The sequence below is a fragment of the Gossypium arboreum genome, chromosome 1 (genome assembly GCF_025698485.1).
Source record: "Gossypium arboreum isolate Shixiya-1 chromosome 1, ASM2569848v2, whole genome shotgun sequence".
Lineage (NCBI taxonomy): Eukaryota > Viridiplantae > Streptophyta > Magnoliopsida > Malvales > Malvaceae > Gossypium > Gossypium arboreum.
The window spans coordinates 75,501,633-75,525,982 of record NC_069070.1 but is presented as its reverse complement, the minus strand read 5'-3'; the positions used below and the strand labels follow the sequence as shown (position 1 = coordinate 75,525,982).

The window sequence follows — 24,350 nt, the reverse complement described above, 5'->3', positions numbered from 1 at the left end:
CTATGAACTCATCATTGATTATCACGGGAAAGGCCAACGTGGTGGCCGATGCTTTAAGTCGCAAGGCAATCTTTGCTTTGAGAGCGATGGATGCTCATCTATCCGTTTCACCCGATAAGGTGTTAGTAGTCGAATTAGAGACCAAACCGTTATTGATTCATCAAGTACTTGAATCTCGAAGGTCGACGTGAATTGGTCGCTAAGCGAGCGAATGTGTTCGAATGAGGAATCGAATTTCAGATTGACGACCATGATTGCTTGACGTTCAAGGGTCGATTATGTATTCCAAGGAATTGAACTTGTTTCGATGATTTTGAACGAGGCTCACAGAGTCGAATGTCAATCCACCCGGGTAGTACTAAAATGTACAATGACCTGAAACGCCAATTTTGGTGGCCCGGTATGAAACGAGACATTTCGAATTTGTTTCAAGGTGTCGATATGTCAACAAGTGAAAGCGGAACATCAAGTGCCATCGGATTACTTGACCGATCACGATACCCGAGTGGAAATGGGATCGAGTCACCATGGACTTTGTATCCGGACTGCCATTGTCAGCGAGTAAGAAGGATGCGATCTGGGTCATTGTTGATAGACTGACCAAGTCTGCTCATTTTATTCCTATCCGCACGGATTTTTCGCTTGATAAATTGGCAGAATTATACGTCTCCCAAATTATTCGATTACATGGGGTGCCTATTTCTATCGTGTCGGATAGAGACCCAAGATTTACATCGCGGTTTTGGAAGAAATTGCAAGAGGCTTTGGGTACCAAGCTGCATTTTAGCATTGCTTTTCACCCCCAAACCGATGGTCAATCTGAACGGATAATTCAAATACTCGAGGATATGTTGAGATGTTGCATCCTTGAGTTTAGTGGTTCATAGGAATGGTATTTACCTTTGGTTGAATTCGCTTACAACAATAGCTTTCAATCAAGTATTAAGATGGCGCCTTACGAGGCTTTATACGGACGTAAATGCCGTACCCCACTATTTTGGACCGAACTTAGTGAAGGTAAAATCTTCGGGGTTGATTTGGTTAAGGATGCCGAGCAAAAGTTCGAGTAATTCGTGAAAGTTTGAAGGCGCCGGATCTCCAAAAGTCGTATCACGGATTTGAAAAGGAAAGACATTGAATATCGGGTTGGAGACAAGGTATTTCTCAAAGTCTCACCACGGAAGAAGGTGCTTAGATTTGGTCGTAAGGGAAAATTGAGTCCGAGGTTCATCGGTCCGTATGAAGTATCCGAACGAGTTGGACCATGAGCGTCCGATTAATTTTACCCCCGAGCTTGAAAGGATCCTAACGTTTTCCATGTCTCGATGCTTCGACGATATAGGTCTGATCCATCGTACGTAATCGCTCCGTCTGAGATTGAGATTCCGCCTAATTTGAGCTATGAAGAGGAACCGGTTCGCATTCTGATGCGTGAAGTAAAAGAGTTGCGCAATAAGAAAATCCCATTAGTGAAGGTGTTGTGGCATAAACACGGAATTGAAGAAGCCACTTGGGAACTCGAGGACTCTATGAAAGAGCGATACCCAAACCTATTTATCGGTAAGATTTTCGGGGACGAAAATTTCTTAAGTGGGGGAGAGTTGTGACATCCCTAATTTGACCCTAGTCGAAAAGTGGTTTCGGGACCACAAAACCGAGTCACAAGAATAATTAGGTGTTATATTCTGTGCTTATTGTATGTGGAATTTGTATGCGTAAATATTTCGTGCCTTGATTTTATTAATTAGGTGCTAATTCATAAGAAAGGACCCATGTGTTAGGACTTGAAAATGTGATAGGTGAATTTTTAAGTGGCCAAATAATGCATGAAGTAAAGACATGAGGGATTTGCATGTCAATTTAGCCAACTATAGGAAGTGGCCGGCCATGGTAATGGAGATGGGCAAAAGAAAACATGTCTTGAACATGTTTTGCTAATGGTGGATGTTAGAAATAATAAAATAAAGAGCATGGGCAAAGGGAACATGTTTCAAACATGTCTAGTTAATGGATCATGTTAGAAAGAATAAAGAAATGGAGAAAAAAGGGGAAATGATGAACAAAAGAAAAAAAAATGAGCATGGATGCCCCCCTTGTTGCCGTGAGTAGAGGAAAAAGAAAGGAGAAAAATTTGTTCATCCATTCTCAATTCTTGGCCGAAAATACTAAGGGAAAAAGGAAGGATTTTGCTTCATGCTTGGTTTAGAAGAGAACTAGAAGGAGATTTGGTCATACTTGTGTCAAGATTAAGGTATGTTTGAGGTTGTGTCATGAGATTCATGCATGTTTTAGTTGCTAACTTGATGTTCATGTTAGCCCATGGTTCAAATCCTTGTTATGCCATGGAAATGGTATTTGGCCAAGGTTGATATTGTGTTAAAGCCATTGCATGCTAAATGTGAAGCTTGTTGATGATGCATGTAATGATGGATTGACTACTCTTGAAATTTCTTTTAGCATTCTTGAGTAAGACATGGAGTTTTCTTTGTTTAACCATGACCAAAATTTGAAAGGGATGGTGTGGGATGTATTCGCCATGGCATGCTCATAAGTGCGATTTATGCTTGTTGCATGATAGGTAAAATTTGTGTTTTGATATATGTGTATATGTGTTTGTACATGATGTTACAAATGGATGTGAAAATATATGCTAGATTGGGAAAATTTGATTAAATGTTCATGAGATGAAATTAGGTGATTAAAAGATGTTAGTTGACATTGTGTATATATATATATTCGGCCATTAAAGTAAGTATGTAGGTGATGTTGAATCAAGTTTTTGGTGCATATTCGGTTAGGTGTATAATCGACCAAATGGGTGATTAGTAAGAATGGTTGCGAATATACAAGCATACATATGCATGTGTAGTTGAATTATGAATGTTTAGCAAGATGGTTAAACTAGTTGATTTATTGATTAAGCTCAAGGAGTTAAAGAAGGAGAATCAAGCAAGGGAAAGACGAAGGTCATCGAGTAGCCGACTTGGAACTATTTTACCCAACACGAGGTAAGTCATTAAGCATATATTTGGTGTTGATTTAAATGATCATAATATATATGAAAATGTGTTTAAATGAGTTGATGTGTAAATGGAAATGTATGTGTATGGAATGATGTCATTGTTGAATGTATAAAGGCAGCAAAATGCATAAGGTATTGGTCTCGGCACTAAGTGTGCGGGTATAAATGGACACGGTGACAAGATTGGCACTAAGTGTGGGGTTTAAAATTGTACAGCACTAAGTGTGCGAGTTTGATTATATAGCACTAAGTGTGCGAGTTGAATGTATATAGCACTAAGTGTGCGGATTCACTATATGTTCTTGCATCACAATTGGCACTGAGTGTGCGACATTATCGAGTTAATCCGGACAGCGGATCGGGTAAGTACCTTGAGCTCATGACGAATAGGCAATATGTTCATGCTCGGGGTTGAGCTTGGTAAGCTTTAAATCTATGTGATAATTGCAATTGTATGATTGTGGTGAAAATGAGTTGGTGTGTGAAAATGCCTCAAATATCTTATTGTACAGAATATGAAATGTGGATGTATGACTTGGTATGAGATTGAACCGAAAGGTCCGAGGAATTATGGTATAGTTTGATATGGATAGAGTACCTAGCCTCGTTTATCGTTTCATGTTGTGATAATTTTATTAATGGATGGTTGATGAATGCTTATGACTTACTGAGTTATAAACTCACTCGGTGTTTTCTTGTCACCCATTTTAGGTCTCTTGGACTCGTATCGTTTGCGTGCTCGGAACCGTCGTTGAAGTCATCACACCGGCTGGAAATCTTTTGGTATTGTCTTCGTAGTTGAACTAGGAGAACATTTGGCATGTATAGGCTATTTTGTTTTGTTGAATTGTGGGTTGTAAACTTTAAGCCATGCGAAAATGGCCTATGTGGTCGGTTGAGTGTGATCCTAAAACATATAGTCACGAGCCTTAGAAACCTTAATTTTGATAAGGTGGCCATAGTTGTATTATGTATGATGAAATAGTTGGCCATGGAAGAATTATGAAATAGTCATTGTTTGCTTTAGTAACAGATGCTGCCAGCAGCAGTGAGGTGAGATGGAAAAATCACTAAAAATAGTAGAAGTAGAATTAAATGGTTAATAAATTATGAAATTGAACCTTGATGAATCTATTTTCATATGGACGAAACGAAACGACCATATGAGCCGTATTTTAAGAGATATTCGAGATTTTGTGAGACAGGGCCAGAACGGTTTCTGGATCCTCTGTTTCGACTTTGAAAATTTACCATAAATTATCCGGAAACAATTAGGAGTCATACCTTATATGAATAGATTCCCATTTGAGTCTAGTTTCATTAGAAACAAACGGCATGAGCATTGGAGCTCTGTATGAGATGATATCCATGTCGTAATGCGCAAAGGTCAGTGTAATCGAACTCTGAAACAGGGGTGACTTTAACTAATAAAATGTACTAATTGGATTGACCAAAAATTCTATAAAAAAATGTGTAGATGGGATTATGAGTCTAGTTTCAGGGAAAATTGACGGAACTGATTTTCGAGTTCTGGAACTCGAGATATGACTTTTAAGGTGACAGTGACGCAGTTAGCTAGCCTGCCTGGAACAGAAATTAAATATTTCAGAGAGAGAAACAAGGGAAGTAAGCCCGGTAACACCACATGGTCAAATCCGGTGACGGTCACGGGTTTGGGGTGTTACATTGACTATGGGTTGTATGAGTATCTTTGAAGGTGTTATATGTTTTGGAAATAGTTTGTTAATGATGTCAATTATAGTGATAATTCGGTCATGATTTAGCTTATATTGAAAATATGTAATTATAAGCATAATAATGAACATGCGAAATGGTTGTATTTTAGTTAATATTTGTGTTCAAAATGGTTCAATTTGTTTTAGTCACATGTGCATATATTTATATATTAGCCGAATATGTGCTAAAATGAGAAATGAAATGAAGGATTAAGTTTGAATATTTATTTGAATGGTCTCAAGTATGGAAGCAAGCCTATGGCAAAATCTAGTTAATGGAAAAAGATGACATTCGGCCAAGGAAGTTTTGTGATAGTATATTTTTATTATTTTGACTAAGGATGCTTTGTATGTTATGCATGATGTGTTTAATGTCTTGATGAACAAGTAGTCATTAAATGAGGCTAAGCTTGTGAAATTATGAGTTTGGATGAATATATATATATATATGCATCCGCAGAATGTAAAAAATATTGATTGTTTTAAATGGTTCGTAGTTAAGTGGAAATGGAAGCTTGAAAAAAAATCATTAAGGATGAGTAAGAGGTATGTGCATTCGCCATTAAACATGTGCTTAATTGTTGATGATTGGTTGTAAAGAAAATACATATAGGTCAAATATAGCATTGGATAAGAAGATTTTTATGTATTGAATTTGTAACATGGTTATGTCGATTGTGAACATGTGATAAAGAATTATTCAAATGGTTGTTTAAATAATATTCGGGTTATTAGTATATGTATAATTAGTTAAAGTGTAAATTTTGCATGTGTATTAAAGGTCTTTTGTGATATTCGCCTTGGGAAATCTAAGCTTAAAAGGTTTGAATGTTAATTGGGTTGTCTCTTTAATGGCGAATGTGCTAAAAAGCTAATGCATGATTTAGTTTAATCGATGTAATGATACAAATTATGATATTTACTTGTGGTTTTGAAGTATAGAAAATTTGTTAAGTTGATTAAGTGGTTGCCGAATGTGAAATTTAGGTAAGGAAATGTGTACAAATAATATTTGTATGGATAATTGGTTTAAAGGGTTGGCATTATACATTGTTGATATGGTGTTATTAATGTAAAGCACTTTAAATTAGACGATACACATATGGTCACTTAAAACGTATTGAGATGGCGAATAAGGCTAACGATGAGTATGCTTTGATTTTCTATAATACTTAGTAAATTGTTTAAGGTGATTAAAGATGTATACGATTATTTTATATTGAGCTAAAAGTAGTTATATGGCCTATTAAATTTCTTGTGGTATTCGGCCATAAGCAAGCACAATGGGTTCTTAATAAGTTAAATTTGTTTTAGATTAAGCTCAAGAGCTTAAGGAGCCTAATTCGGATAGAGGAAAAGCTAAACTAACCAAATAGCCGACCCGTAGTCGTTCGACGACATTCGAGGTAAGTCTCTAAGTAATTAACCTATTTTGAGTTTTGATTAATGGAAAACTATGAAATAGGTAAAATTTACCTTAAAATAGAGGCTGACAGTAGCAGTGATGTGAATTTGAAAAATCACTAAAAATAGTAGAAATAGAATTAAATAATGAATAAATTATGTAATCGAATCTTGGTGAGTCTATTTTCATATGAAAGAAACGAAACGACTATATGAGCCGTATTTTATGAGATGTTTAAGTTTTCGTGAAACAGGGCTAGAGCAATTTCTGGATCCTCTGTTCTGACTTTGGAAATTCACCATAAATTAACCAGAGATAATTAGAAGTCATGCTTTATATGTACAGATTCATTTTTGAGTCTAGTTTTATTAGAAACAAACGGCATAAGTATTGAAGCCTTGTACAGAGAGATATATAAGTCGTAATGCATGAAGGTCAGATTAGTCAAGCAGTGAAACAGGGGAAACTTTAAGAAAAATCTGGCATTGATTGGCCAAACCTAAAATTTTTGAAATTTTATGGATGGAAGACATATGAGTCTATATTCAGGGAAAATTAACGGCAAGTGATTTGGAGTTTTGTAGCTCCAGTTATAAATAATTTAGTGACTATTGCTCAGGAAAAACAGCTCGTAGTGAAAATGTGATTTTGTTGTAAACATGGATAAAACTTGTTTTAGTTGCTCATAAGCTATTGATTAAACCCATACGTGAATTCTAAATCGTGATATTGTAAAACGATATATGAGTGTTAGATGGATCTTTGATATTAAAATTTGTGAAATTGTAAGTTTATGAGTATTCGAATATGAAATGATAGTATTATTCATTGGAAAATGATTGATGTAGATTCGGCCAAGACAAAGTGAATACATGAAATTTATATTTTGATTTAGGATTTTATGTGATGAATGTGAACGTGTATATATGAGATAAGGCCGAATGGCCAATGTGATGATTGTGAACATGCATATATGTGGTAAAGCCGAATGGCTAGTGTGAAATATGTAGGCGATGTGCGTATATTGTGGCCGAACGACCAAATGTGAAAGGTGTGTATTATTAGATATTTGATGAGGCAAATGAATTACAAATATGACAGTCGATGTGAATGTTGTAACATGTGAATAAATGTACATGAAACTTGGAAATATATTCCGGGTAAGGCCCGATGACTACGTGTGGAGATTATGTCCGGGTAAGACCCGATGACTACGTGTGGAGATTATGTCCGGGTAAGACCCGATGACTACGTGTGGAGATTATGTCCGGGTCAGACCCGATGACTTCGTGTGGAGATTTCGTCTGAGCTAAAGGTCTCACCGATAATCCGAGTAGAGGTTAAAGCTATAAGACTTCGTAATAAGAATTGCGTATAAATATATTCAATGCGAATGGTTAAACAGGTATGTACTCCAAGTTTATATGTGAGCTTGATTTGAACTAAATCATAAGGTAGTTATGTGGTGCATACGAGAGCAATCTATGAGACGATTCCTATGATTATGTGACATCGGATCAGTGTGAGAGGTTATGTGAAATCATACAATATATCCATGTCACATGAGCTCACTTTTATGTGAAAGTTTATCTGCCTATTATATATGATGAGATGTGCATATTCGGTAAAGGGATGGTATGCCCGAAGGAAGAGTGAAAACAAAAAAATACGAACAACTATGTTATAATTTGATTGTTATCTATTGACACTGCTTAAAACTTACTAAGCATTGTAATGCTTACTCCGTTTACTTTGTTTTCTCTGTTTTATAGATCTCATTGCTTGAAGCTACTGTGCTCGAGGATCGTCAAGAACTAGTCACACTATCACTATCCACTGCTTGTTATTGTTATGTTTAGAATTATTTTATGGCATGTATAGAATAGACTAGTGGCGGAAGAATATTTTTGGTTAATGTATATAAGCCATGCGAAAATGGCATCTTTTGAATGTTTACTTAGTGAAGAATAAATTTTATCCCTGGCTGTGCTTAGTACTTATTTAAATGAATGATCTTTATTTCAAGAAAAAGTTCAAAATTTTACTGTTCTGACATGAGTTATAAGTCCGGTAATGCCCCTTACCTATTCCGGTGACGGTTACGGGATAGGGGTGTTACAAACATCATGTATGTACACTTTTAAACATATCCTTTCATTTAATTTGAATTCGTATAGTAATGAACACTGAAACTTCGCTCAAATTACTGGCACGAAGCCTACTAGGCACGAAGGCCCGAATACACATCACCAAAGACGAATGCTCTTCGACTTAGCCGATATAACACCAAAGACGAATGCTCTTGGGACTTAGCCGGATATAACACCAAAGACGAATGCTCTTGGGACTTAGCCGGATATAACACCAAATGAATGCTCTTCGGACTTAGCCGGATATATAACTCTCAATTCTCATGTACATATACATATATAACAATACACATTAGTATATCATTTACATTACTTGAATACAAACACAACATGCTTATCGACCATTCAACTTTCAGTTCCATAGCCATATACAAAGATCACATTTATAGTCGTAACACTCTTTCAAAATTGCATCACTTATACCCTTATAATTCAATCCAAATCAAAATTCAAATACGAGTACATGATACGTACCTGATCAACTTAGTGATTTAAGCATATCCAAGTGAAGTTATATCGCAAATTCTCATAGTCAGAAGCTTGCTACAGCTCGATCGGGATCAAAATTCATTACAATACAACAAACACATTTTAATAGTCAAAAATCATCACACTATCACTTTATCACTTTATGGCATGTATAAATAGACTCACGCGTGCTACGTTAGTCCTAGAATCGACTAAACCGTAGCTCTGATACCAATAAAATGTAACACCCCTATCCCGTATCTGTTGCCGGAATAGGTAAAGGGGCATTACCGGACTTGAAACTCATATCCGAACAGTAAAAATTTTGAATATTTTTTTTTTATAAAGAACGTTCTTTTAGGTAAATACTAAAGACCGTCAGGGATACAATTTAACTTCTATAAGTACACATTCAAAAGATGCCATTTTCGCATGGCTTATATACATTAACCAAAATATTCTTCGGCCACTGGTCTATTCTTTACATGCCATAAAATAATTCAAAACATAATAGTAACAAGCAGTGGATAGTGATAGTGTGACTAGTTCTTGACGATCCCCGAGCCCTGTAGCTTCCAAATGAGATCTATAAAACAGAGGAAACAAAGTAAACGAGTAAGCATTACAATGCTTAGTAAGTTTTAAGCAATGTCAACAGATAACAATCAAATTATAACATAGTTGTTCGTATTTTATTTCACTCTTCCTTCGGGCATACCATCCCTTTACCGAATATGCACATCTCATCATATATAATAGGCGATAAATTCTCACTTGATAGTGATCTCTTATAAACATAGGTACATTACATATTCTCACCTAACTTTCCACATTGACCAAACGCACAATAATCATAGAACAGTCTTATTGCTTTACTCACATATGCATCACATAACGACCTTGTGATTTAGTCCAAATCAAGCTTAAATATAATCTCAAAATACATACCTGACCAACTTAACGCATTGAACGTATTTATTACCAATTGTTACTGTGAAGTCGTATAATCTTATGCTTTACTCGAATCTTCAGCAAAACCTTTAGCTCGAATAGTCCCCACACGTAGTTATCGGGTCTTACCCGGACAAAATCTCCACACGTAGTCATCGGGTCTTACCCGGAATATATTTCCAAGTTTCATGTACATTTAATCACATGTTACAACATTCACATCGACTGTCATATTTGTAATTCATTTGCCTCATCAAATATCTAATAATACACACCTTTCACATTTGGTCATTCGGCCACAATATACACACATCTCCTACATATTTCACACTAGCCATTCGGCTTTACCACATATACATATCTCATACATATTTCACGCTAGCCATTCGGCTTTACCACATATATATATCTCATACATATTTCACGCTAGCCATTCGGCTTTACCACATATACATATCTCAAATATATTTCACGCTAGCCATTCGGCTTTACCACATATACATATCTCATACATATTTCACATTAGCCATTCGGCTTTACCACATATACATATCTCATACATATTTCACACTAGCCATTCGGCTTTACCACATATACATATCTCATACATATTTCACATTAGCCCACATATACATATCTCATACATATTTCACATTAGCCATTCGGCTTTACCACATATACATATCTCATATTTCACATTAGCCATTCGGCTTTACCACATATACATATCTCATACATATTTCACGCTAGCCATTCGGCTTTACCACATATACATATCTCATACATATTTCACATTAGCCATTCGGCTTTACCACATATACATATCTCATACATATTTCACATTAGCCATTCGGCTTTACCACATATACATATCTAATATATATTTCACATTAGCCATTCGGCTTTACCACATATACATATCTCATATATATTTCACACTAGCCATTCGGCTTTACCACATATACATATCTCATATATATTTCACACTAGCCATTCGGCTTTACCACATATACATATCTCATATATATTTCACACTAGCCATTCGGCTTTACCACATATACATATCTCATACAAATTTCACACTAGCCATTCGGCTTTACCACACACATATATATTTATCTTGTACATCAATTTCAGCAATAGCTTATAAGCAACTCAAATAGTTTCATCAATGTTTACAACAAATTCACATATTCACTACAAGTTGTTTTCCCTGAGCAATAGTCACTAAATTATTTATAACTGGAGCTACAAAACTCAAAATCAATTACCGTTAATTTTCCCTGAATATAGACTCATATATCTTCCATCCATAAAATTTTCAGAATTTTAGGTTTAGCCAATCAATACCAGATTTTTCTTAAAGTTTCCCCTATTTCACTGTTTGACTAATCTGACCACTCTTCACTACGAATCAAATTTCTCATTATACAGAATTCAAAATATGTTCTATTTGATTTCATTTGAAACTAGACTCATTAAGGAGTCTAAGAATATAAATTTTATCTTATAACCATTTTTGTACAAATTATAATAATTTTCTAAAAACAGAACAGGGGATTTCGGAGTCATTCTGACACTGTCTCACACAACTTTAAATATCTCTTTATAGGAAATTTCACTGCTTATACGGTCTCTTTTATAAGAAACTAGACTAATTAAGATTTGAATACATATTTTATTCAGCCTATAATTCCACACCAACAATTTATAGTGATTTTCTAAAATCACGTTACTGCTGCTGTCCTAAGCAAATTATTACAATTTGCTCTTAAATTTCCAAGTCCAAACACTTATGAACTTACCATTTGAGTTTAAGACATATCATGGCCACATCATATCTTATTAAATCAACTCATTATGTCCTATTATGATTGAATTTACTCAACGTTTAATCACTTAAAACTTACCTCGGAAGTTGCCGAACGATTACGATGGCTATTCGATCACTTTTTCTTTTCCCTTATCCAACTTTGATCCTCTAGGCTCTTGAGCTAAATCAAACAATTTACTTCCCAAATTAAACATAGTCATACGACATCCATATACATTTTATACTAGCCGAAATGTACTATCAAGATATACTTTACTCAAATAATTTACCTTGGCCGATCATGTATAATGTTTTGTAGCTTAATAAATTCAACATACATTATGTATTTATAATATTTGTGTAGCCAATTATCCATGGTCATACACACACAATCAAAAATAAATACCAAATTTTCATATCCTTTATGCCCTAAGCCGAATACACTTGTCATGTTCACCTACATTTTTCAAGTACAACATTCTCATATTCGGCATTAGTATCAAGCATAATAGCCAATTCTTCCCACCTTGAATCTATGCATCTATTTAATCATGGTTTGTTCAAGCACTCATACAACAAGATACATCCAATTTAACAAGAAACAAAAACCTTATTTCTCCATAGCTACTATGGCCGAAAGTTCTAGGCATCTCAATACCGAAATTTTTAACATGGGTTGCCTAAACAACTTGGTGATGAGTTCAAATTAATCTAACATTTCAAGCAACTTGACACATCCATATAACTAAAAATTCTAAGTTTAAACACAATACAACATTTTAGCACCATGGCCGAATACTTCATGAAGTTGTTAAGACCCATCCTTTTTATTAAGCACTCAAACTCAATCATCTTCATGCCTCATCACCACAACATCAAACACCAACCAAGAAGACAACACCCATGGCCGAGTATCATCTCCATCAAATAGCAAAAGAATTTAAACCAACATCTAGAAATATGCATGAATTTCATGGAATAACATCAAACATACCTCTTCCTAAACATCAACCAACCGAACATGAAGCAAGAGAATCCTCTTCTTCTTCCTTCCTCAAGTCACGACAATGGGGAAGCATGGATGAGACAACTTTGTTTTCATCACCCCTCCCTTTTCATTACTTTATTACTAACCTTTTATTTTATTATTTCTAACATAAAACATTAACACAAAATGTTTATAATATGCTTAAACCCATAGCATGGCCGGCCATTACCTAAAGTTTTGGGTAATTTGACATGCAAGGACAAGCATTTTCTAACATGCATCAATAGGCCACTTTAACATTTGCCTAGCACATTTCTAAATTTTCTCACACAAGTCCTATTTAATAAAATTTACTTACAATTAACAAAATTCAAACATGAAATTTTCACACATGCATATATATATATATATATATATATATAATAAGCATCAAATATGACGGTTAATTATTTTTATGACTCGGTTTTGTGGTCCCGAAACCACTTTCCGACTAGGGTCACATTAGGGGTGTCACAACATTGAAGTCTTTAACTCGTAACTGATATTAGCCTGATCTCAAATCTATCTTTGAAAATACTATAGCCCCTTTTAGCTGATCAAACAGGTCGTCAATCCGTGGCAATGAATATTTATTCTTTATAGTCACCTTATTAAGCTGTCTATAGTCGATACACATTCACATAGTTCTGTCTTTCTTTTTCACAAATAAAACTAGTGCACCCTAAAGAGAAAAACTTGGTCACGTGAAACCTCTATCTGTCAACTCTTGCAACTGAGCTTTCAATTCTTTTAATTCAGTAGGTTCCATTCTGTACGGAGCTATCGATATTGGAGTCGTCCCCAGTACTAACTCAATACCAAACTCTACTTCTCGGATAGGTGGCAAACCCAACAATTCTTCAGGAAACACATTCGGATACTCGCACACAACTAGAACTGATTCAATCTTTCTTTCAGCCACTTTACTATCAAGCACATACGCAAAGTAAGCTTCACAACCCATTCTCACATACTTTTGAGCTAACATCGAAGTTATCACTTCTAGTAAACCATTCAGATCATTAGATTCAATCTGAATAATCTCATCATTCTGGCACAGTAAATCAATAGTTTTTCTTTTACAATTTACGATAGTATCGTGCAACCAGTTCATACCCAGAATTATATCGAACTTGTCGAATGGCAACAACATCAAATCAACTAAAAAACACGAATCTCGAATCATCAAAGGGTAATTCTTACACACTTTATCAACCATAACACATCGGCCCAAGGGGTTTGATACTCTAATCACAAATTCAGTAGACTCAACAGACAAAGTCTTACTGAATACTAAAGTCTCACACACATAAAAATGAGTCGAACCAGGATCAATCAATGCAATTACACTAATATCATAGAGAGTGAATGTACTAGTAATAACATCTGAGGATGAAGCCTCCCTGCGAGCACGTATGGCATAAGCTCTGGCAGGTGCGCAAGCCTCAGATTGAACTGCTGTGTCTTTAGTTCCTCTCTGACTGCTACTCACATTACTCGCATTTCTGGGCGGTCTACCTCGAGCTGACATGTTAGTTGGTCTCGTATTCTGTACTGGATTTTGTCCAGCTAACTCAGGGCATTCACGAATGAAATGATCCATCGATCCACATTTAAAACAGCCCCGATCATGCAATCTACAACTGTTGGGATGTTATTTACCACAATGTTTACACTCAGGTTGATTTGATCTAACATTACCAACACTAGCTACTGAGGTAGCTCTCGAGCTCACAGGTGGTCTATCTCAATCACGTCTAGTATAACCTGCAATATAGCCTTTGAACGGCTAGAATCATCCTAGAATCTCTTTAATGTCGACTGAAAAGTTTTACCCGACGATTTTTTAAGCAAATCTCTAGCTTCAAAGTCAGCTTTTCTTTTCTTTTTCTCGAGCTCTTCGGCTTTGCACGCTCGCTCAACCAGTACTACGAACTCTTTTATTTCAAGTATGGCAACTAACAGTTTAATGCCTTCGTTCAACCCGTATTCGAATCTTTTACACATGATAGCTTCAGTCGAAACACACTCATGGGCATAGCTACTGAGTCTTACAAATTTTCGTTCATATTCTGTCACGGCCATCTGACCCTGTTTCAACTCTAGAAATTCTGTGTTTCTGGTCAATAAATCTTTGGCTGATATATTTCTTACAGAACTTAGTTTGAAAGAAGTCCTAGGTCACTCGTTCTTTAGGAACCACCAATACTAGTGTATTCCACCAGTGATATGCGGTGTCTCGTAGCAAAGATATGGCACATTTCAAACATTCATCTGGAGTACAGGATAGCTCATCAAGCACACGAATAGTATTATTAAGCCAAAATTCAGCTCGCTTAGCATCATCATCATCATCAGTAGCTCTGAATTTTTCAGCCAAGTGTTTTCTGATTTTATCAACAGGAGGCTTATATAATCTCAATGGATCACTCACTTGAGATATAACAGGTATCGGAAAAGGATTAGTCTGGGGTGGAGGTTGTTGTGTAGCCTTGTTAGTCCGGATATACTGAGTAAACCAGTCGTTCATCATTTGGTAAAAGACTTGTTTAGCCTTTCCCTCTTAGTTACTCGAAGTCGATTGAGAATCAACCGGCGCTGTCCCTTGAATGGGAGCAGGTGCTATACTCTCAACATCATCAGCTACGGCTTTATCGGGATCCATTTACTATACGAAAACACATTTTCAAATGTCAGAAGTCATCACACTATCGTAGTATATAATATGGCATGTATAGCTAGACTTACACGCGCTATGTTAGTCCTATAATCGACTAAACCGTAGCTCTGATACCAATCAAATGTAACACTTCTAACCCATATCCGTCACTGGATTAGGGTTACGAGGCATTATCGAACAAAAGCGCAATTCTAAACATTCATATATTCACACAAGTCAAACTCATTTATATAGAGCATATAATTAATTTACATTTCAGAACATACATTGATTTGCACATTGTATACACAAATCATAACAAATTTCAACGTATTACTTACTGCATATTATACATTAATATATACAGCATTAATTATTATCAACATGGTCAAACATACTTTCAATACTATCTATGTAATTATGTGTATAGCCACCAAATCACATATCATTTCAATATGTAACATTACAGTTATTTATCAAATGTATGCCAATATGTCTACTTCTTTTGCCGACTATCAAATATGACATTTCCTTAACAAATATAAATACACATTCTCAAAACTAAATAAGCCATATTACACAACTTAAAAACCACTTACATATGCGACATTAGTAATAGTCAATTGAACTTACATGCTTTGCACATTAATGCAAATTTAAACATCCATACGACATTAATCATACATTTTCATATACTTCATTTAAAACACTAATAATTAAAGACTAAACTTACCTATTTTTTTAGTCATTAAATCATACGCATATGACCATACTAAATTAAACCATTTTAAGTACAAATGCCACCAAAAAGTACACTCATTACTTATGTTAATTAATATACCTAAAATTACATACTCATTAACAAACAAATATTGTTCACTTATTGCCATTCATGACTGAACTTAAATAGCAAATTCATGGTAAACATGTTTTAAGCATACAACGATATTTTAACTAGGTTTAACCGTATAATCATGTATTAAACGATATTCCATGAATACATATTTTCAATATAATCTAAAGCATAGCCGAATTGACACTATAAATGACATCATTTACAAACCACAACTCAAAAACATCCATTTTCCATTTAACAAGATTACCTAAAGCTATTTATAATATTCATGTCATTAACCAAATATAGATATATACCCAAAACACAAATCTTACATACCATCTAATAAGCATATCAAAATATATTCCTACCATGTTCGAACATAACCAAATATCATTTAATGCCAATTCACATAATAACACCTTAATCAAACATAACAACCAAATTCACATATACTTTTATCTATGCATAAACCATAGCCGAATCATCCACATATACATCCAAAATCATTAACCATTTCCAAAGCATATAACACATATAAACTTGACTAAATTTTCATATTCTCACATAACATATTAGCCATTTTTGCATGGCTTAATATATACATACTTTAAACTTGACCAAATACAATCTAGCTTATACATGCCATAGGTTCAAGTTTAAACTTATAAAATACCAAAAACAGTCGATAGTGTGATAGACTTTGCTGACGATCCCCGAGCTCGTAACTAATCTCCAAAATCTATAAAAAAAGAGGCAAATATAAACACACACAGTAAGCTATCATAGCTTAGTAAGTCATAAGCAAATAAACAACTCAATGACATAATCAACTCATTTAAACCAAACCAAATTATACTATCATAATCACATTAAATCTCAAACTTACAATTTCATGTAAAACATATACTTTCACATATAAACTTATTCATGGTGAATGTACATATATATATTAACAAAGTATCTTTCAATTTCAAAGCCAAAATGTTATTATATAACCAAGTACATTTACACTCATAGACATATACTCATGAACCAAAATATATCATCACATATATATTCATAGCATATAGCCAAATATACTACACAAATGTATATATGTTTACATTAGTAACTTGTATAATTTGCATCGCATATCAAATAACCAACTTACCTTATTTTCAAATAGGTAATCAACTAACTTATACATGATCGTTTTAGCTCGTTTTACACAGTCGATCACAACTTATCATTCCCCTTTGAACCATTCGAAATTGAATAGGGTACTCGGATAATCACATATATCGTACAATGCCAACGTCCCAGACGTGGTCTTACATGCTATCTCATATCGATGCCACTGTCTCAGACAGGGTCTTACACGAATAAAATACGATGCCAATGTCCCAGAAATGGTCTTACATGTAACCATATATATCGATGCCAATGTCCCAGACGTGGTTTTACACGAGAACACATATCGAAAATCCTATTCATGAAATATGTATCCTAACTATTCCTAAGGTTCGTATGGGGCTTTCGGACGTCGTAACTCGGTCGAATCGAACTTGTAAACATAGTTCCCAAGTATATACACTTTCGGCTATCATATATACAAGCTTATAAAATTTAAATCAGCATTTTACATTCACATATATTCAAAATTTACAGCATTTATTTGCTTATAAACTTACCTCGGGCAACGGTAATCGGAATGGGACGGCTAATCGACAACTTTGGTTTTTCCCCGATCCAAATCAGATTCTTTGGTTCTTGATCTAAACATATTCAAATTAAACTTATTCAAATATATTTTCACTCAATTTAGTCCAAAAACACATAAATAGGAAAATTACCATTTTACCCTTGACATTTCACACTTTTTACAATTTAGTCCCTATTGCACAAAACACAAAACATGCAAAATTTGAGTACACCGTGCTTAGGCCGAATCTTCATTATGTTCTTACAAGTCCATACATTTCATTTATTTCACATTTTAATCCCTTAAATTATCATTTTTGCAATTAAGCCCTAATTACTCAAAATCATAAAAAAATCCAATACAAAACATATCAATCCAAAACATATCTTTCATAATTCATCAACTAACATCACAAAACTCAAATATTCATCAATGGAAAAACTCAAAATATTCATCAAAATCAGAAATTCAAGCATGGGCTTTGTTCATTACACTGCAACGATCTCAAAAACGTAAAAATTATCAAAAACCGAGCTGTTACATACCTTGATTAAGCTATCAAAAGGCCGAACCCTTGAACTCTTATTTCTTTTCTTTTGTTTTATGTTTCTGCTAGAACAAAGTATTATGAAAGCTTATTTTAATTTTTATGTTTTATTGTTACATATATTATTACACATTTTACATTTTTAACCTTTAACAATTAATATAAAACCATTATATAATAAGGTCATAACCATCCATAACTAATTCATATGGTCAAATTGCAACATAAATACCTCATGTAAGAAAGACAACATCAATTCAACCCTTTTACAATTAACCATCAAATTTTCATTTTACGCAATTAAGCCTTTTTATTTAATCGGGCACTCAAACGACAAAATTAAATCACAAAAATGCCATACATATAAATTCACACATAATAAACAGAAAAAATAATTTTAAAATATTTTTCTGACTCGGATTCATTATCCCAAAACTATCATTTCGAATAGAGTTTAAATTGGGTTGTTACAATTTTCCCTCTTCGCTACATATTTTATAATCAACAGAAAAATTTTTTAGAACCAAATGTATATTTGTAATTAACTATCATGAGGAAAAATGTGTATTTGTCAAATAAAATTTCAATAACCTATGTGACATGTTATTATTTCATCTGTTTGAGTAATAGTGATTCAAGTTACAAAGTTAACTCTAGAGTTTGGCGATCTATCAAAAGAACATTCTACCATAAAGTCTGACTAAAATTTGAGATTTTTATTTTTAAATAATTTTTAAAATATATTTTTAAATTGATTAAATTTTGTTATATTAATTATATATTTATGTTTTAAATATTTAATATGCAAATAATATTTTAATTATTTGAATTATTTCTTTTTATGCTTTCAAAAAATTAAAAGTATTTTTTTGGTTTTAATATGTTTTAAAAATATGTTTTTAGATTTGTTTGTAAACTTTTATTTTGTAACTATTTTTAATGTTTTAAGTATTCTAAAGTATTTTTAGTGTTATAAATTAGTTTTAGAACATTGTTTTAATTTCATATTAAAAGTTTTTAAAATTATTTTTATTTTAAAACTATATTAAAATTCTTTATAAACTCCTTTTTAATTTATTTTTGTAATAGATTTAAATATATTCTAAATAAATTTTAAAATATATTTTATAATGTAATTTAAATATGTTTTTAATTATGTTTTCCAAAATGTTCAAATTTTAACATGTATATTTTGTTATAAAATCTTTAAATATTCGTAGTTGTATTTATAATCGACTCGTTCAACATATACGAGGAAGGACATTGTAAAGTAATTTCAATCGCACTACGGGCACTTTGGTTTGCTCGTAATTTGCTAGCTAACGAGAATGTAAATCAAACTGCTCATGAGGTTATTACCTTTGTAGATGCTTATTAACTAATTTTCTAAGAATGTTATATTAACTAATAACAAAGTAAAATAGAATAAGGAAATATTGAACATTTATCATATTTTATAAGTTTGAAAGTTTTCATAGATAAAATAATTAAAATTCATATCTGAGAGATATTTTTAATATTTCTTGACAGCTTTGAAGATGGTGAAGATATCAACATTCTATACTGCAAAAAAAAAAATAAATAGATAAATATATAATTTCTCATTAATTATTCCTATTTATAGTTTCTCATTAATTATTCCTATTTCTTACCGCTTATTCTTACTCTCATTTTACTTTCATAAATAATTTAATATGCTTCGATTCTTAATTATCTTTTCATAAAATATACTCTATTTATTTATTTAAAGATATATTTTAAATGTTTTAATATCATTAAAATTAAAAACATTAGTAAAATTTTTCTTTAAAAAAATATACCTTACAAATAGTGATAGTGGTACGATTTAATTTTCACCAATTAGTGGAATGTCGAGGAGAATCAGATCTTTCACCTTCACCTTCAGAAGGTTCTTGACTTGATTCTTTTGGCTTTTATCCAAAAATATATATAAAAAAATAACATTTTCATATTGGTTTTTATATAATTGATATGGAGAATATATTTACAAAAGAAGATACGGGTGATACATTGATTGTGGAAGATGCATTTGAGGCTGGTATGACACACCATGATTAGGAGGCTGCTGTGGAACCCTTTGTAAAGATAAATTTTGATGCTGGTTTTTGTAACACAAGACATGAAGGTTGTAGTCAAAAATCAAAATGGGTTGGTGATAGGTGCATGCACTCATTTTAGACCCCTGCACTGCTGAGGCTCTTGCAGATCTTTAGGCTCTTCATTTTGCTTATGGCATGGGGTTTAGATGGGTTATTCTGGAAGGGGATTCAAAAATTTTTATTCTGATATTTGGATCGAAGATGGAGGATCATTCCAATACAAGTTTGTGCTTGATTTGAGAAATCTCATCCCTAATTTTAATATATGCCTTTTTTCCCATGTTCATAGAGAAAAGAATATAGTGGTTTATTCTTTGACCAAGGAGGCTTTCAAGCATAGGACTAGTCTCTACTGGATTGAGGAGGTACCTGACGCTATTATTCCACTAGTTGATGGTGATCGACGATGGGTTGATCCGGGCTGAGGCGTATCGGAACGATTTGTCCTATAATCGACGGTATTCATGTTTATCTCTTTTCTCCACCGTTGTTACTTTCCCCAAGCTTTGTGGCGTTTATCTGCATGCTATCCTTTGGCCTGAAAGTTTTACAAAGTTTAGAGTATTTAGCTGGCTTTAGTTTGCTTTGAACAAGGAAGATGAGGTTCTGGAGCTTTCTTTCCTGCTTAGTGTTTTTACTAGTGTCTTAGTATTGTTTTTAGTCCTTTCATTTTCTTTACTGGCTGTATGAACGGTTATTCTGAAGTCTAGAAACTTCATTAATAATGACCAAATATTTCTCTAAAAAAAACCTATGTCTCGTTTAAAATCTTTTAAAATAATTTTTAGAAACGTTATGTTGAAATCAGTTTTAAAATAATATTTAAAGTAAATAATTAAAATAATTTTAAAAATAAATATAAATTTCTGAAATTTGTAAACAGTAATAAATTCTATCTTTAAATAATTTTAAAATTTCTAAAATATTTTAAAATGGTTAATATTGTTTATTCTTTATTATATTAAGTAAATCAATTTACTTTTTCATTTTAAGCCGTATTTTTCTAAAACCATGAATCTAATAAAATATTAAATAAGTCCATTATGTTTTAACTTTAAAGCAATATTAAAAATTATTTGATTAACTTTAAAAAAAGCTTTTTGATTATATATTTTAAATAGTATTGAATTTTAATCAATATTAAAAGAACTATTTAAATATAATTTTAAAGAATTTTTCAATTGCATTGTATTTTTTACCATATTTAATTTGTTTTAAATTTTGTTTGTGTTCTTAACATGTTATATTTATTTAATTAATTCATTAATATTTTTCTATGATATATCATTTCCAAGTTCAATTTTTTAAGGATAAATTACTTTAAATTATTTTTATTTAAAAGTTGATAATTTATTTATAGTATAATTTTATTACAAAAATAAATTTAATGGCTAATTAAAGATTAAACAAAATGGAAAAAATCACTGCTTGTCCGCAATTTTAATGTGTACATTGTTATATATATATATATATAGACAATATTTTAGATCGTTATATTAAAAATTTTGGATCGATTTAAATATTTATAGGCATGACAAGTACAAATATCTTAATAAATTCAATGATTAGGTTGTTGAAATATTAATCGTATAAAAGTTATAAAATATGTAAAATCACTTAAGTTTTATAATGGTGTAAGTAAATCCTCTCAATAATAAAACTAGTGTAATGCATACTAATTTGAGTTTTAAATTGACCCAAAATATACTAAAAGGTTTGGACCGTAGTCTAATCAGGCTCGTGAACAAACTCTATCGAATAAATAATTAGGGATTCTCTTATTAAAATAAAATAAAAATATTTATATTTGATGAATTGATACATATAGTATTCATGATAAGTGAATATAATAATGACACATCATAAATATTCTTTTAGAAATAAACAATATCTTGGCTTGTTGGGAGTGTTAAAACTTTGAGATCTCGATGGTTCAAATTTAAATCCTATAACGTGCAAATGCTATATGTAAATATTCTTTTAGATTATTTTGAGTTCTAAATTAAAGAAGAGAAGCATATTGTTTTATGTATACAGAGTATATATTATTTTGAGTTTGGATGATATTAGATTTGAGTAAATTTTGGATAGAATCATTTGGAATTTAAGTTATTATTTTTATTATTTTAGTTTGTCAATTAAATTTGTCAAATCAAGTTTAAATAATTATGAATTATTTATTTAAGTAAATTCGAGTTTAAAGCTATTTTGTGAGCTTTAAATGATTTTTATTGGTGTTGGGATTGTATGGAATTTGGATTAAAATTAACAATATATTTTCAATCCATGAAAAGATTAAGAGGAAATGAAGAATATGCATCTTGAAGCGACGGCCACAATGTCAAGTCCTTAAACAAATATTATGATCTAGTACAGAAATAATTCTTGTAGCAGCAAGCCATTAGCCTTGAGTTATTCATACACAAGCTGATAACCGGAACCAAGTTGGAGACATTCCAATGATTTGATCACCTGCATCCAACAAATTATCCCTCTTACTCACACCCTTAATGGATTCATCATCTGATGCCGGATCATTGGTGGAGTCCTTCCCGGTGAGGCGTTGAACCAGGCTCATGAATTCCTCGGGTCTTACGTGGATAATCTTGGGTGGCCGGAGATAGATTACGACGGGATGAACAGCCTTGTTGTTTCTACTGCGATTATTGAGAGATGGTTTCTTGATCATCGTAGTTGATGAAGAGTTGCCAACTCTTAAAGATGAAGGCCTTGGACCTTGCAATTCTCTCCCTCTATTGCTACAACCCATTACAATAACTTCTTAGGGGTTTCAAAGACTGAACTGAGGTTTTAAGCTCTGAGCTCAACCATAGTGACCAACCATATATATATATATATATATATATTATAAAGCAGCAAGCAAGTAAGAAAGAAAGAGTCCACAAATGCCAGAAAAACTGGGTCTTCTTTTGAACATATCTTCCTTGTATATATATATATATATTTTATAATAAAAACATTGGAGTTTATGTTTTTGTAGATTCTGCCGGCTACACTTTCAAAAAATTGTTTGATTTCAAAATTTTTCAATTTGTTTTTGGTCCATGAAATTTAAAGATTATAATTTCATATTTAGTTACTTTATTTTATGAATTTATTGGTACATCAAAATTGATAACAACATTTTTAATGATATGCTAAATTATTCTTAGTTGAATATTGTTATTCTTATCATTTTAATGGTAATAACCAACAATTTTATCAATTTGAACCAATTTTTTTGGTTGAACCACTAAACAATCAATAACAAGGGAGTTGAGACAAATTCAGTCAAGACAAAGTCATATCAGCTATTTCTTTTTTCTTTCAATCCCAAATCATTTCTTTTGTCATAAAAAACCGAGAAGGGTCAACATTACATAACATCGACCCAAAACTGAAATGGTTTCAATTTATATCGGTTTAAGCAATCAAATATAATTATTTAATTATTAATGTGTTTTGAAATTATCACTTAAATTGAAAACAAAAAAATATTTTACTCATTAATATTATTAATAATTGGTATTTAGGTCACTTCTTTATTAAATCATTAACGAAATGCTAATGTGACCTTTATTTTATTAGCACAATAAAAGTTTAGTCCTTTAATGTTTACAGATTTTATCAATTTTGGTCTTAATTTTAAAAACTTCAACAAATTTATTCTCAACTTTACACATTCTTTCAATTTAGTACCGATTCTTAAGAATAAGAAATAAAAATAAAAATATTGAAAATTCATTTTTTCCATAACATTACATTTGTAATGAACCAATTTTGGCCTATGTCTAGAAAATGTGGTTTTGAAGTCAAATTTGGTGGAACGTAATTGGATTATTAATCGAGAAGCTGTCAAGCCAAGTATAAAATTACTGTATTAATTTATTAAGTAATTAAATCGAGAAAGTAGTTAATTATAGTACAGAGACT

At 32.5% G+C, this 24,350-nt stretch overlaps 1 long non-coding RNA gene across 1 annotated transcript; it reads right to left on the bottom strand.

Annotated features, from left to right (window-relative positions):
* Positions 1-16,493: 16,493 nt before the first annotated feature.
* Positions 16,494-21,119, bottom strand: LOC128280863 (uncharacterized). The gene is made up of 3 exons (XR_008271061.1): positions 20,787-21,119; positions 17,740-17,823; positions 16,494-16,808 (listed from the first exon to the last, which is right to left on the bottom strand). It is a non-coding gene; the product is annotated as an uncharacterized LOC128280863 (long non-coding RNA).
* Between the last annotated feature and the right edge of the window lie 3,231 nt (positions 21,120-24,350).